We start from the raw sequence: 14,870 nt of genomic DNA, 5'->3' as shown, positions 1-14,870 counted from the left end.
CGTAATGGCGAGTTGCGTAACAGCAGACATGAAAGAAGCAAAGTATTGTATAATACAAAAAAAAAAAAAACTTACCCGCTCCTCTCCCACAGCTGAGAAGGACAGCATGCCTTCAGAATGACGAGCCACTAAATAAACATTATTTAAATGACTTAACACAATCGAGAATGTGGCTCATTAATACACGTTGTACTAAAGCTAACAAACGTATCGGAGAAACGATACTCTTCACATTTACTATAGAACAAAATGGTAATCACAGAGCTGCATAGATTTAAATGAACTGAGCATAACCCAAGAGATTTCGTTTTAGTTTGCTCAATAAGCACACAGCACACAAACTTCAGAGCGTTAAACGACACCCTCACTCACTAAGGACTAGTCAACAACTGCAAGATTAGATTTTAACAAGACTATCTACTCCTGTTACTAGCAGTGCTGCTGTTCGAAGACAAGTCACAAGCCCCGGGAAATTCAGTCGTTTAGGGTTTGTTCTTTGGCGTGGCAGAACAACGCGTTAATGAACGCCCCACTTGAGCAAATCAAGGATCATTTATTGTGTGATTGCATCTCTATCTCTAACGCCTCTACTCGGCATTGATAGCACAACATTCTTCGTTTGCTGTTGTTTGTTTGATTCCTTTCCATTTCTGCTTATTTGAAAAAGCAATAGTCGTTTTATAGGCGAAGTGACACGGCGCTGTCTTCAAGTCAGTAACGGTCAATGTCGCATGCGTCAGTTTGAAAGAAAGAGGAGGCTTCAGAGATCATTGGACAATGGCCTTTAGCTATGAGGTTCATAGGGTCCAATTTGCTAAGCTTCTGCCGCTGCCCTTATCGCCAACACTTCCGAAATACGGATTCAATGAAAACTTATGGAGAAGCATTGTTTGTTTTCGTGACAAATTAGTGTCAAAACACTAGATAAAAAGACTTGGTCTAAATTTCATTCCATTAAATAAACGCTTGTTCACTTAGTGAAGCGACCGTGAAACTGTAAAGATATGACCATTTACATGTCATTAACTTACACTATTACCTCAGATCCCGACAAAATTATAATCTCCTTCTCTATCCTTTCTTTTTTTATTTTTTACATAATATTCATTCATTTATGACGTTTCATACTGTTATACAATATGCGTCGGCGAATGTATCCGGAAGTCCTTTATCACCAGGCCGTCTTGGACTTTCAGTAGTTATAAACGGACAAATGTGATAATTGTGTAAATGTGCGGAATTAATAAGAAAAGAGACAACAAGATTCTACACGAAGTAAACTTTTCATAGAAAGGATAAGTGGTTCGATTCTCTCTAATTTTCAGGGTGACATATGCCTAGTATGGAAAACACTCGATAAGAAACAACGAATGCAACAAGTACTCACTGAAGCATGTTTATACTTTTATGCATCAGTAATGAAATAATGTTCAAGTTGAAGCTCCACGAACGAAGGAACCCTAAATCAGCAGTAACTTCCCATCCCCTACAAAGTCACAGATCCCACTCTTCAATGACACCGAATGTGAGAAGACTCCGTCTAATTTAAATGCCCGTACATCATAAGTCTTTATTAGCGTCACGAGAGACAGAAAGTCCTTGCCCTTGAGACGACGACCAAAAGAAAAGTGAAAGAAAGATGAGGAAAAATAACTTGCGTATTTATTTATTTATTTATTTATTTAAGGAAATGACTGACGCGGAATAACGACGAAATGTAATGAAAACAAACACGCAAAACACTGCCACATAGCTAGACCTACATAATTGATGAAGTGCAGCTCATTTACAAATAAGCACAAAATAATAGTAATGATTCCGTTTCTTGGTCCTATTCGTTGATGTAGAAAGCGGACGATTAATCATGTTTCACTGCAACAATGAATGACATACTTTATATATTTTGTAAAACAAATCTTATAAAGAATTCTTATTTCCATGAATAACAAGTGGTCTGACGTCAAAAGAAAGCAAAGAGAAAAACTAAAATGTCCATCACCGCAATAAACTGTTCTCAGATTGTGTCTTTAATTGGTCGTAATTTTTTTCTTCTCTCCCGGACTGCGTCTGAAGTGGCCTCTGGATGAAGGCAATATTCCGTGAGATTTTCTTCTAACCTACGCTAAGTTTAAAGTGGCTTCAGGATATAGGCAATATGACGTAAGTTTTTTAAAGTTACCCACTTTTCAAGTCGAGGCTTCCACTCGTGAATGTCAAGACTTTCGGTAGAAAGAACTAGCTGCAAAAGTGAAAAAAATGGAAACAAAAAATCAAATCGATTGAGAAAATACGATAAACTTCAGAGGTGAATTTTATATTCCAAAACACTATGGGATGGTCTCAACCTCTCCTTTTTTTAATGTTGATATGGTGGTAGGTATTTCTGACAGTTCTGATTTACTAAGTACGTTATGCTCTCTCCCTCATTCTCCTTCTTCTTCTCTGAGAGAGAGAGAGAGAAATAAAACTGATGTTAGTGTCCAGATTGCCATCCTTCCCTGATTTCAAACTATAGTAGACAGATGGGAAACAATAATGTCCTCGTTTTTCTTCCAGTTATTAACGAAATGAATAATTGTATAGAATCTTGTTAAACTTTCATTTCATGATAGATAATCACTTTAAACATTTTTCGTTTTTTATTTATAAATCTAAAGTAAGGGTCAAATAAAAATATCCAATCAATTCATTGGTTCCTAAGGAAAAGTTTTACCTTGACAGGCTGATGGAAGACAAAGTGACTTGTGGAAACGTAAAAAAAAATAAAAAAGCTGAACTTCAAATGAAAATCAGCAGGACAGAGCAAGAGAGATAACTGCAGGACGTTTTCTTTGTTGCTATTTTTGTAGATTGATGTTTTAATTTTAATAGTGAATAATTATTTTTATTAGTCTCAGGAATGATGCAAATTAAGCAAAATGTGCATATCGGTTTTATTTTTTAATATAAACCCCTTTCAGCAAATTATGACAGTTGACAAACCAAATATACAACTTGACTTCGTGTTTCACTCAAATAACATAAGTGAAATGGAGTTAAGTTTACTGCAAGCAGTTCTAGTATTTGGCTTTTGGTAAAATTTGAAGAATTTTTGTAGGAAACACCTGTTCTTTGACTCCTCAACCTAGGAACTCCTATAGACACTATTTCCATTTGTCTTTTGTAGACCTGCATTTCATCAAGCAGGACTGAAGCACCCTCTCTTTTATATTTGAACTTCATTAAATTTACCTATTTAGATTTCCTAATATTTCTGGGATATGTTTTCCACTGGGAACCTTGAAATCCGGGAGAGGAAGTGAAGGAAAACGCTCTCCTTTCACAGTGGGCTTTGAAACCACATTAGGAAGATTTGATTCCAACACTCGATTCACTCCTCTAAGTGGATACAAAAGAGTGTCCTTATTCATTCCCTTTTTTTTTTTTTTGGACTTAAAGATTTCCAGTGGAAAATATATAATTAAAAATAAGAATTTATTTGTGGAATTTATTTCTGCATTATTTTTGATAAATGCGACGAGAAATTTTCTTATAGTTAGAAATATTTGCTGTGTAAAATAAATCATCTTCTTTTATATTTTTGTTATAAAAATTATTATATTCGTTGTTATCGGTAAAGCCTCATTCTGAAACAAAATTGGCTTTACATTATATCGGAGAAACTCCTATAATCATGATAAAGATAACAGCATATCAGCTACTAAGTCGAGACTAATGAAAAGCGTAATGAAATTAGGCTTTCCTTTGTTTACCTAATTTCTCACGAGTGTTTTTCGTACAGAAGCCATTTTCCATGTTCAGAAAAATTATCAATTATAATTTATTTCATTATTCCCTTATGTTGTCAGTGAAAGAAAATGAATGATGAGTACGAGCTGCAGGTTTCTTCACTCTATTTTCATCCAATTTATATATTACATCACATTTTTTTATTCTTAAAACGATGTGCATAAGAGTTCGAAACACAGGATTCAAATGGAAATGACCTTGATGGCTACTAAAAAAGATTGGATCTTTCTTATACGGTCACTAAGGTTTTAACGCGGTATGAATCCACCTTTGCAGCGTTGGGGATTACCGTAAAAACATAAACAAAAGACTGTAAATATCATAAAGATAATGATCCCCAAGATTATTAGTCCTAGACAACGACCCCCGAAAACCTTTGGTGGTCACTGTCTAAGAAAGATCCAAAAGATCAATTTAGTTAATGTCTTAAAGGTGCTCTTACCTTACCATCACGTTTTATTTTTCCTAGAAAATTTTATGAAGAGCGAAACATTGACCCCAGTCAGTATCAAGACTAAGTGAAAGAAGCTTTATACCCCTCATGATTAAAATTTCATGGTAAAGGAAGTAGATTCAGAAAAATACAAATAAAAAAATAATCAGTGAAAAGTAAAAAATATATGTGAGAAATATGTATCTTCTGGATTAAGCATTGAAATGAAGGTTTCATATCATCATTTTTGCTTCCCTGAATATAAAAAAAAAGTCTATTCCGTACTGCCTCCCTTCTTATCTTCAAATCTCTAACGTTTACATACCGATGTCATTTATATAATTTATGAAGCAGGAAAAAGTTCCGCTATATGTTCTTGAAAGGGTTAGTAGAGTCGAAATACATACTCCTTAAAGCAGCGCATAAACCTCGGTTTGGACACCCTGTGGACCTTGCTGAATAGATTCATTCCCTGCAATCACCCCTGATAAGTATACCAACAAGACACCAGTCCATTCATTCACTTAGGCTTAAAACATATGTTGATATGATGCATATACATACACACAATTTTAATTTGATGCTTTATCTGAATGAGAATGTAAAAAATTTGCAAGTGCTGTATATCACATAGTGTATTTATAAATTTTCAAACTACCCAAAATAACCGAACCGTACCCAAACCGGGTATCCCAAAATATATTCTAAAAAAAATATTCACATACTCAGAAGAGTCAGCTTTAGTTTTATTTATTTTTTCTCCCCCTTTAGTTTAAGAAGAAATGCCGACCAGCACAGCATCCAGATCCCTGTCTCCTAATTCAGAAGGAGCATCTTCATCTCCCGAACCTCAGGATATGCACCCTCATAAATACCAGGTTACTTTAGCCGGGATAAAGTGCATTGCGCTGCCATACGTCTGCTCGGGTAAGGTTTTGTCATTTTTACTTTCCTTCTTGTTTCTTACTACTTTTTTCTGTTTCTTGCTATTTCTGGCAAATCTGTTGATTTTTTAATTTTTGTATTTTTATGTCTCAGTCCAGGTATAAATGGAAGTCTTGTCTTTTGTAGCTAAATATTTTACACCACTTAAATAATAATGGTGAAGAAATGTAAATATATATTTGAAATATATATATATGCAAACGAGAGCTTTCGAGAACCTGCTTGATTCTCCTTCTCAATCTGAGCCAGATTGCTATTATGAGATTTTTATGAATAATAATAATAATAATAATAATAATAATAATAATAATGAAATAACCCTCTTTTAAACAGGTCTTATTAAAAGGATGGCTGTATTATGCGAATTTATCTTATAAGTGTCTGTTCTATCCTCCTTATGATTCGCTTTTCAGGCTCAGATATCACCATATTCATGTTGGAAAAGACAGTTGCGGAATAAAATTAATTCAATCAGAAATCGCGTCTGGAATCATTTATTGTAGGTACCGTCGACAGTTCGACCATTGGTCATCCTCTGACGTTTGCAGGAGGTCTGAAGAAACGAATTGTATTAAGCCAACTTGTGTTGGAAATTCTTGTTTTAGGTGACTGGTATTTATAGGGGAGGTCAATGATCGGTGCTGAATTATGATTGGCACCGGGGAATGTACCGGGCGGAGCCTTCCCATCCAAGTTCTGTTTTCGTCTTGCGTGCGAGCGGCGTTTAGTGCTGAGGATGAAGAGAAGAAATGATCCTCGGATGCCGAATAAAATTTGCTCGTACGCTTGGGGACCATGTTTTGGCTGCCTGGGGAGGAGAAAGGTTCGTAATGTTGTTTTGGTTTCTCCTTCCCAAGATCTTCCAAGAGGCGTAGGCGGCGGTGGTCGGTAATTTGGTCAATCACAAGATGTTCGTGATTATGTCTTTTCATTGTATTGATAAAAGAATCCTTTTTAATAATAAAAGATAAGAACAATAATAAAAATAATAATAATAATAATAATAATAATACTTGGATTCTAACTGTCTGTTCTAAGGAGCAGATATCACTATTCCACGAAGACCAAATGTAATCAGCATGGACTCAGAAAAATATAGTTTTAGGTCACACAAAAACAGAAATTTATGACAATAACAGACAGTTAACGCCGCTGAATGTAAGAATAACAAAGTTTATGAGGGAAAGAGAAGCAAATGAGATATAAAAAAAACTTACCTGTTTTACCTCCTGACAAAGGTTCTAACTGTTTTATTCTCTGAGATCTAGAGGAAGATTTACCAACATTTTGTCATTGAAATTGACAAAGAATCTTGAAAGATAGAACAATGTCGAAATTATCGGGGTTGACCTACCTCAAATTACCTGTCTACCAAGCTTCATCAGCGCCAGAAAAAATATAGTTTTGGCCATTAAAATGATCTGTGACATTAGACTAAAGAAAATGTTAAGGTAAAAAATATATGTGAAAAACTATCACCAACTCCCATGGTGCACGCCTATCAAGTTTCTTCAAAATTAAAAATCACGATGTTGACTTTTAAAGTGATCTGAGCCTTGAAGTAATCATTAATCCCTAAGGTACCTACTAAGTATCACAAAAATCAGAGGGTAAAAAGGAAGTAGCAGAATAATGAGGGAGACTATGAAGAACAATCGTGTTCTTTAAAAGATGGGGATCAAATAAGAGAAATAAATAGACCTCACAAGCTGAAGGATTTTAATAATACGGTATATATATATATATATATATATATATATATATATATATATATATATATATATATATGTGTGTGTGTACATTTATATGCGTATATATGTATATTTCCATGTATATATATACATATATACGCGAAAAAGTGTCTTATTTTATCCTTAATTTAAATAAATAATACCACATGACAGAGTTGAATGAAAATGATGATAATTATATTAATCAAACTATTTAAAGGCTGTGTGGCAGAGGCAAGGGACAGGCCATTGCACAATATACAGGAGGACGAACAAATACTTGTATGATCTCTACCCAGACTGGTACCAGGGGGAAACAGGCAGTGGCTGCTGATGACTCAGTAAAGTGGACAGTGTGGTCCCTCGGACCTCCATCCATATCTCACAAGGACAGCAAGGTCGTGTTGCCAGTGAAATCTGTCAAGAATGAGCTGGATTTGATCTTTTTATCACTTCACTGCGAACTCCGAGCGACACCAACCGAACCACCACGACCCCATTGCGAAGTTGGAAATCTTCTGACCCAAATGGACTGTAGCCGAATTTGAGCGAAAGTGACAAAAAACATTTTTTAAATCAATATATTCAGTATTGTTTACTGGACCAGAGTCTAATAATTTTTTTTTTTCTCTTTCGTGTTCCATCTCCAAAAACCAGTGGGATGCTTCGTTCTTTCGGTCCCTCATTATTGTCGAAGTTTAATTCATGGCTTGATGCTTTATACTCAAAGTTTTTTCGTTTAATCCAGTAAATTTTGTAAAAGTAATAAGAACATAATAAATGGCAATATGAATTTAGACAGATTATTATGATGTAACAATAGCAAAAATGAGAGGTTACAACGGTACCCTTATCATATAAAGTACCAGATTTATTCTCATTATCAGCATTAGTCTTCGCAGCCAAATTCTGAGACTCGAAGAACAGAAAATCCAGCTGAGAGGTAGACTGTGTACAAGACTCAACTGGAAGAATGGGGTTTGAAATGATCCTCAAAACACAAAGCAAATCATGAACAGGAAGGCCTCCATATATATCAACGACGGCAAAAGACTTCAATTGAAACGGAGATAATTTAATTACTTTGAACCAAAAGTTATCAGTGTAATATTTTTCCAACCTTGATCATTTTATGATGCCATATGTTCGTGAGGGCTGGAAAGGATTACGGGAATGAAGCAGGGCGCAGATATTAAAACTGGAGTACAAGCATTTGAGCATTAATATGTGCTACTAATAGCGCCCTTTCGGTGGAAGAGTAGTCGTGCTAAGGTTAAATAATATTCATAACATAAGCCAACAAATATGTGAGGCCACACTAGTCATAACACACATGCACAAATATACACACACACACATGCAAACACATATATATACATATATATATATTTACTGTATATATATGTACGTATATATATATATATATATATATATATATATATATATATATATATATATATATATGTGTGTGTGTGTGTGTGTGTGTATGTATGTACATGTTGATAAATATCTTATTCCCTCTACCTGGGAAATAAGGACGAAGCGGAATTATAATTGGCAAGTGGTCCGTCACCTGGGGGATTCTATCCACCGAAAAATCGAGAATCTTCGACTTCATTCACGAGAGTACTCTATAACTGGGTTGTCAACATATATATATATATATATATATATATATATATATATATATATTATACAAATATATGTGTGTTATGTACATATCTCTCTCTCTATTCTTTCTGTTCTGTACATCTCTCTCTCTCTCTCTCTCTCTCTATATATATATATATATATATATATATATATATATATATATATATATATATATATATATATATATATATATATATATATATATATATATATATGCATATATATGTATAAAAAGTAAACGTGTATGTATAAATGTGTGAATGCCTGCATGAATGTGTATGCATTACGAAGTGTATAAATGAAAATAAAACTTGTTCACCATGAAAATGACCACTGAGCGAGCCCACCGAACCCCGAGTGAAACCAAACTCGAAAGGGACAACCCGCTTCGATCTCGACGGCGGTTCTCCGGAAAAAAAAGAAGAAAAAGAAAACAGACGCGGTTACGAAACGACAGAAGGACGGACGACTCAGACCAGAGGCAGGTACATAGCAGCTCTTCGTAGTGAATGCCGTGTGGGTTTGAGATGATGAATTCGGGCTCGGCTTTATCAAGTAATATTCTCGCTGAAAGAACTGGGAAGCATCTTTGTAAAGCCTTTGCCACTGAGTCACTCCCAGGATCAAGGCTCTACGCTTCACTCCGCCCCCCGCCCCCCCAACCCCGCCCTTTTTTCATGTTCTTTCTTCTCTGTTGTGAAGTACCTAATAAATAGTGGTATGCCATATGTACGCTTACGTCATGTAATGTAGTAATGTTTATAGACTGACACACGCACACACGAACACACAATGTATATATATATATACATATATATATATGTATATACATACTGTATATATATATATATATATATATATATATATATATATATATATATATATATATATATATTTATAGCATATATATGAATATATATATACGTATATATATTTATATTTATATATATATATATATATATATATATATATATATATATATATATATATATATATACATATACACATATATATACACACACATATTTGTGTGTTTAAGTGTGAGTCAGTATTACAATTTATTACCAATTTTACACATGACATTTATTAACCCTTCAAGTATGATACCAAAAATATCCCTCTGGTAAAAGTATGACTTACCTTAGGCAAACCTCACAACTGAGGAGAATTGTACATTATAACCTTTCGGACCAGAAATTGAACCCATGCTTATTTAGGGTGGAACTAGGATGACCGTCGGTTATTGCACTTGGCCATCAAGAAATACAGTGTGCTTAAGTCAGTACAGGTCAGTGGAGAGACTCAAGTCAGAATAAATTATTCCCCAAGTGAATGAATTCGATATCAGTGTCTATTTATGAGATTATATATATATATATATATATATATATATATATATATATATATATATATATATATATATATATATATATATATATATATATATATATATATATATATATATATAATAATCAGAAAGCTACAAACGTCCTTTAATATCCAATTCACTCTACCTCGGAAATAATATATTTTCATATATGTTACCGAAGGGGAATTTTTAGTTGATAATAAGTCCACCGTCCCGTGGGGTCGAACCAGCGACGGACGAGGAATCAGGACTACAGTGACACACTAACCAGTCCGAGGTAGAGTGAATTGGATATTAAAGGACGTTTGTAGCTTTCTGATTGTATATGAATCACGGTGATGTGATAAATAGTCATATATATATATATATATATATATATATATATATATATATATATATATATATATATATATATATATATATATATATATGTGTGTGTGTGTGTGTGTGTGTGTGTATATATATATGTATGTATATATGTACATACAAATATGGATATATATATATGTATATATATGTATGCATATATATACTGTAAATATATATAAATATATATATTTATATATATGTGCATATGTGTGTGTGTGTGGGTATGTGTGAGGTGTTCGTTTCAGTGAACCAGCATAATTGGATACAATATGTGCTTTCCATAAGAAGATATTTCTATTTTGGGGATAAATAATATGACCGCACGTTGTTTTGTCGTGAACTTTAACTCATATTTACTATTCTTTTAAGAAGGTTAAACTGGACTTAAATTTTAGGACTCACGTCCCTCTTTGCAGCAGGTCATGGCCGCTGGTTACGTCTTAAAATCGATTGTGACTAAACCCACAGGTGTTGTACATGACGGCTCTGAGCTTTCGTCAGAATATTTAATCTAATATGCACGGCTTTTTATATATATATATATATATATATATATATATATATATATATATATATATATATATATATATATATATATATATATATATATATATATATATATATATATATATATATATATATATATATATATATATATATATATATAAACTCTTTCAATTTGCATTTTAAAAAATGGAATCTTCCATCTTGCGCATACATACGCATGCAGGATCCACACGCAAATGAGGCCAAATGAAGCTTTTGGGAAAGGCTGGTCCGCTGGTAAAGTGGATTAGTGTCGTGACATGCCACTCAGATGTCGCGGGTTCGCGTCTCGCCCAGGGCAATGAAAAATCACTGGCTCTGTACCATGATCAGTGTGAGGTCTGTGGTGGGAGGTTGAAACCAACATTCTTTGGAAGCTTGAATTTCAAGTCAGTGGCCCCTTTGGTGTGCTTGTTCCTTAAGAATGGGCTCCATCTACTGAATAAAAGCTTAAAACCGAGTTGGAATTTCCTCAGTTACTCAAGTTAGGCGTTTCATGAGCTTCTGAAGTTCGCAAGATTGAATGTTCTGGATAATGCAGGCGTCCCTCACGCTAACTATTTTAAAATCTCAGTCATCCGACCTCCGGGTTAGAATAATCTCTCCTCTTTTATACAGAAATGCCTACTGTCCGACTACTGTCTATGAGTTTCAAGGCGCTCTGAAGGCTATCCCGCTGAAAGTGGGTTTCGGGGAATTTGGATTATCTTTCATAATCAAATCTTGTTATTTCAATGTTTGATTAAAAAGAAAATGTGAATTCACTCTTTAATTAAATCGTGGTATTACCGTGTTTGATTAAAAATAGGCCCTAGATTTTATTTTAATAAAAAAATTGGTATTTCCGTGTTTAAATGCCAGACAAATTTTTTTTTTTTAGAATATGGTCACTATAATGAAAGGATATTTTCTTTAGCGCAAGGTAAATATAATGAAAGTTGTAAAGAGAAAAGTGGTTTTCAAATTATGGTTCGAAGGGCTGTGTTTAGATAGAGATTTGTTTTTTCTTTAGGGGGTGTGTCGGTGCATATGGGAATAAAAAAGGGTTCGTCAGATGTAGTTTTTTTCATTGTTTTTTTTTTATGATTATTACAGACTGATCGGTATTATGAGCAAGCTTGCGAGAGTTTAAGCGATTAAATTATTCTGGTGTGTGTGTGTGTGTGTGTGGATGCTTGCGTAAACGCTTTATATAATGAAGGGCTCTCTGAGGTTGCCTGAGTAATTTCGGTTTTATGATTTTTGCAAATGAATGTTTACGAGTGGCATCACAACATACGCATCTTTAATTACTCCCAGCAGACGCTAGTACCCATTGACCGCTGAGTTGACTGGTGGCTGAAACCTGAGATTCAGCAACGGACCTTACGAATATGAGACCATGGCGCTGCCACCAGACACGTCATCCACCAATTTATATACAATGGATATATATATATATATATATATATATATATATATATATATATATATATATATATATATATATATATATATATATATATATATATATATGTGTGTGTGTGTGTGTGTGTGTGTGAATATGTATATATATACTTACAAATATATGTATAAATATATATACATATATATATATATGCATATATATATATAGATTTATATATATATGTATATATATATATGTATATATATACACAGTATGTATGTATATATTTGTGCGCGTTTTTACTTGAAACTGTTATCTAACTGGCTCTGTAAAGTATATATTTTCTTTATTTTGAATGACATTACAACAATTGCTGTAGAAGTCTTAGTTGTTTTTTCTTCAAACGTGCTTGAATCTTATGTATCGTTAGTCACGATAGGTCAACGGGGTAAAGGAAGATGTAAAAAGTACGTATCTCATTTCTCTCTTTAAATCGTTGCATATTGAGGGGCTTCCCTTTGCTACATTTTCTCGAATTTCCCCCTTGAATATGTGAAGACAGGCAAGCTTCAAACTGACCAAACTTTCTGCGATTGTATTTAAACTTAGTTGCAGTCCTTGCCTGAAGTATTCAAATCCATCCTTCGTAGCTCCTTACAGCTGAAAATCCATCTGTACCATTCGGTAACAGTAGTATCAGAAATAATAATAATAATAATAATAATAATAATAATAATAATAATAATAATAATAATAATAATAATAATAATAATTTGGCAGCAGACCCTCTTTTAAACAGGTTCTATTGAATAATTGCTGCTTCAGCTGCATTTATTTTGTAGAAGACTTTTCTAATAATCGCCTATATTTGTCATTTCAAATCCAACGAAACCTGAAAAATAATAATAATAATAACAAATAATAAAAATAATAACGTAATAATAGCAACCAAATACCGATGATAATGAATAACGGCAGGCCAATGGGAACGCTAATGAATGACATTAATAATCTGATCGAGCTAATAAGAAATTTGGCTTGAATGACTGCAACCAATATTCGCCATCCATGACCCCCGCTGAAGCCCGTGTATAAATTCAGAAGGACCTATGCAATCTGCCAGTCCTCTACTAGCTCCCGGTGGAGAATGACAGAAGAGTCTGTCGAAACGCGTCGCGGCAACAATTGTATATAACTAACTGTATAGAATATATCAGAATCCAGATTTTGACTTTTCCCCATGAAATAATAGGCGAGCTGTTAGCACGCACCTCCACTGAAGAGAAGTCCGCAATAAGGAAAATAGAAAAAACAAAATAATAATAAAAATAATAATAATAATGATATAATAATTATTATTATTATTATTATTATTATTATTATTATTATTATTCAGAGGATGAACCCTATTCGTGTGGAACAAGCCCACAGGGGCCATTAACCTGAAATTCACACTTCCAAAGAATGTGGTGTTCATTCGAAAGAAGTAACAGAAGGTAACAGGAAGTACAAAAAGACAGAAAGACGAGATCAAGAGTAATAATTAGTTACAATTATACTATTTAACAGATTTAAAACTTCCAGTGCAACCTCCTTGGTAATTAAAATTTCTAGGAACACCAACGAATGTGTTTTTAAAACAGAACAGCATTAAGACCTTACAAAGCTACAATAGTACTAATTAAACTTTTAATTTCCCATAAAAATGATAGTACTACGGGTTTCTAGCACTTTACTAAAGTTCATTAATTTGTGAATTCATCCCACTGGGATTTGAGGGGCACTAGCTGTACAGAAACACATACTTACACACACACACACACACACACACACACACACACACACATATATATATATATATATATATATATATATATATATATATATATATATATATATATATATATATATTTATAAACCACAAATATCACTTAATATCGAATTCAATTTACCTTGGGAATAGTTTAAAAACAAGAGGAATTGTGCTATCTATCTATCTATCTATATATATAACATGCATACATATATGTATATATGTATATATATATATATATAAGTAATGTATATGTCTTCATATATTTATACATATATATGTATATATATGTGTATGTGTGTGAGTGTGTGTATACATATACCTTAATAATACCGGAAAGCATAAATAAAATAGTAAAACAGATTTTAATAAATTCGAGGAAAAGCCATAAAAATAATTATATAAGTCCATAAAATACAGCAACCTTTTTTCGTCCCTCCCATAACACGCCATTGTGAGTCCATCGACTTCCCCAGGCAGTTAGCCATCATGCAACCTCTTGTGTACAGTTTGAAGGCTGAAGGAACTGTCAATATGACTGGATGGCCTCTCGTTAATGTCTACACTTCAGCAGGTCATTAATGGAGGGATAAGGGTGTCTATTTATATCCTCCTTGGAGAATAATTAATATAGTAGTTTTGAAAATTTTTGTAGTTATATATATATATATATATATATATATATATATATATATATATATATATATATATATATATATATACGTGTGTGTGTGTAAACAAGTTATATAGCCACAGGAAAGTGGACCAACGGAGCGAAATGAACTATTTCACTTTTCCCTTGGCCGTGTGTGTATATATTTCATATCACGTTTTTA

General features: G+C 33.3%; 1 protein-coding gene and 1 long non-coding RNA gene across 4 annotated transcripts in view; one reads left to right on the top strand and one right to left on the bottom strand.

The window, feature by feature from the left end:
• The window catches only part of LOC136843197 (metabotropic glutamate receptor 5-like), a 549,708-nt gene that overhangs the window by 519,300 nt on the left and 15,538 nt on the right, over positions 1-14,870 (bottom strand). Inside the window, exon 1 of one of the 3 annotated variants that reach the window (XM_067111271.1) lies at positions 76-1,445. The exons of the other annotated variants lie outside the window; for them this stretch is intronic. The gene's annotated coding sequence lies outside the window, so the exon portion shown is untranslated. Of the gene's footprint in view, positions 1-75; positions 1,446-14,870 lie in introns of those variants that run through there. 3 annotated transcript variants of the gene reach the window in all.
• LOC136843199 (uncharacterized) overlaps positions 4,994-14,870 on the top strand; it is a 114,179-nt gene continuing 104,302 nt past the window's right edge. Inside the window, exon 1 of the long non-coding RNA XR_010854477.1 lies at positions 4,994-5,149. This is a non-coding gene — a long non-coding RNA (uncharacterized lncRNA). The remainder of the gene's footprint in view (positions 5,150-14,870) is intronic.

This window comes from Macrobrachium rosenbergii, chromosome 11, assembly GCF_040412425.1.
Source record: "Macrobrachium rosenbergii isolate ZJJX-2024 chromosome 11, ASM4041242v1, whole genome shotgun sequence".
NCBI lineage: Eukaryota > Metazoa > Arthropoda > Malacostraca > Decapoda > Palaemonidae > Macrobrachium > Macrobrachium rosenbergii.
Note: the sequence above shows the minus strand (reverse complement) of the source record. Positions and strands in the feature narration are given on the sequence as shown.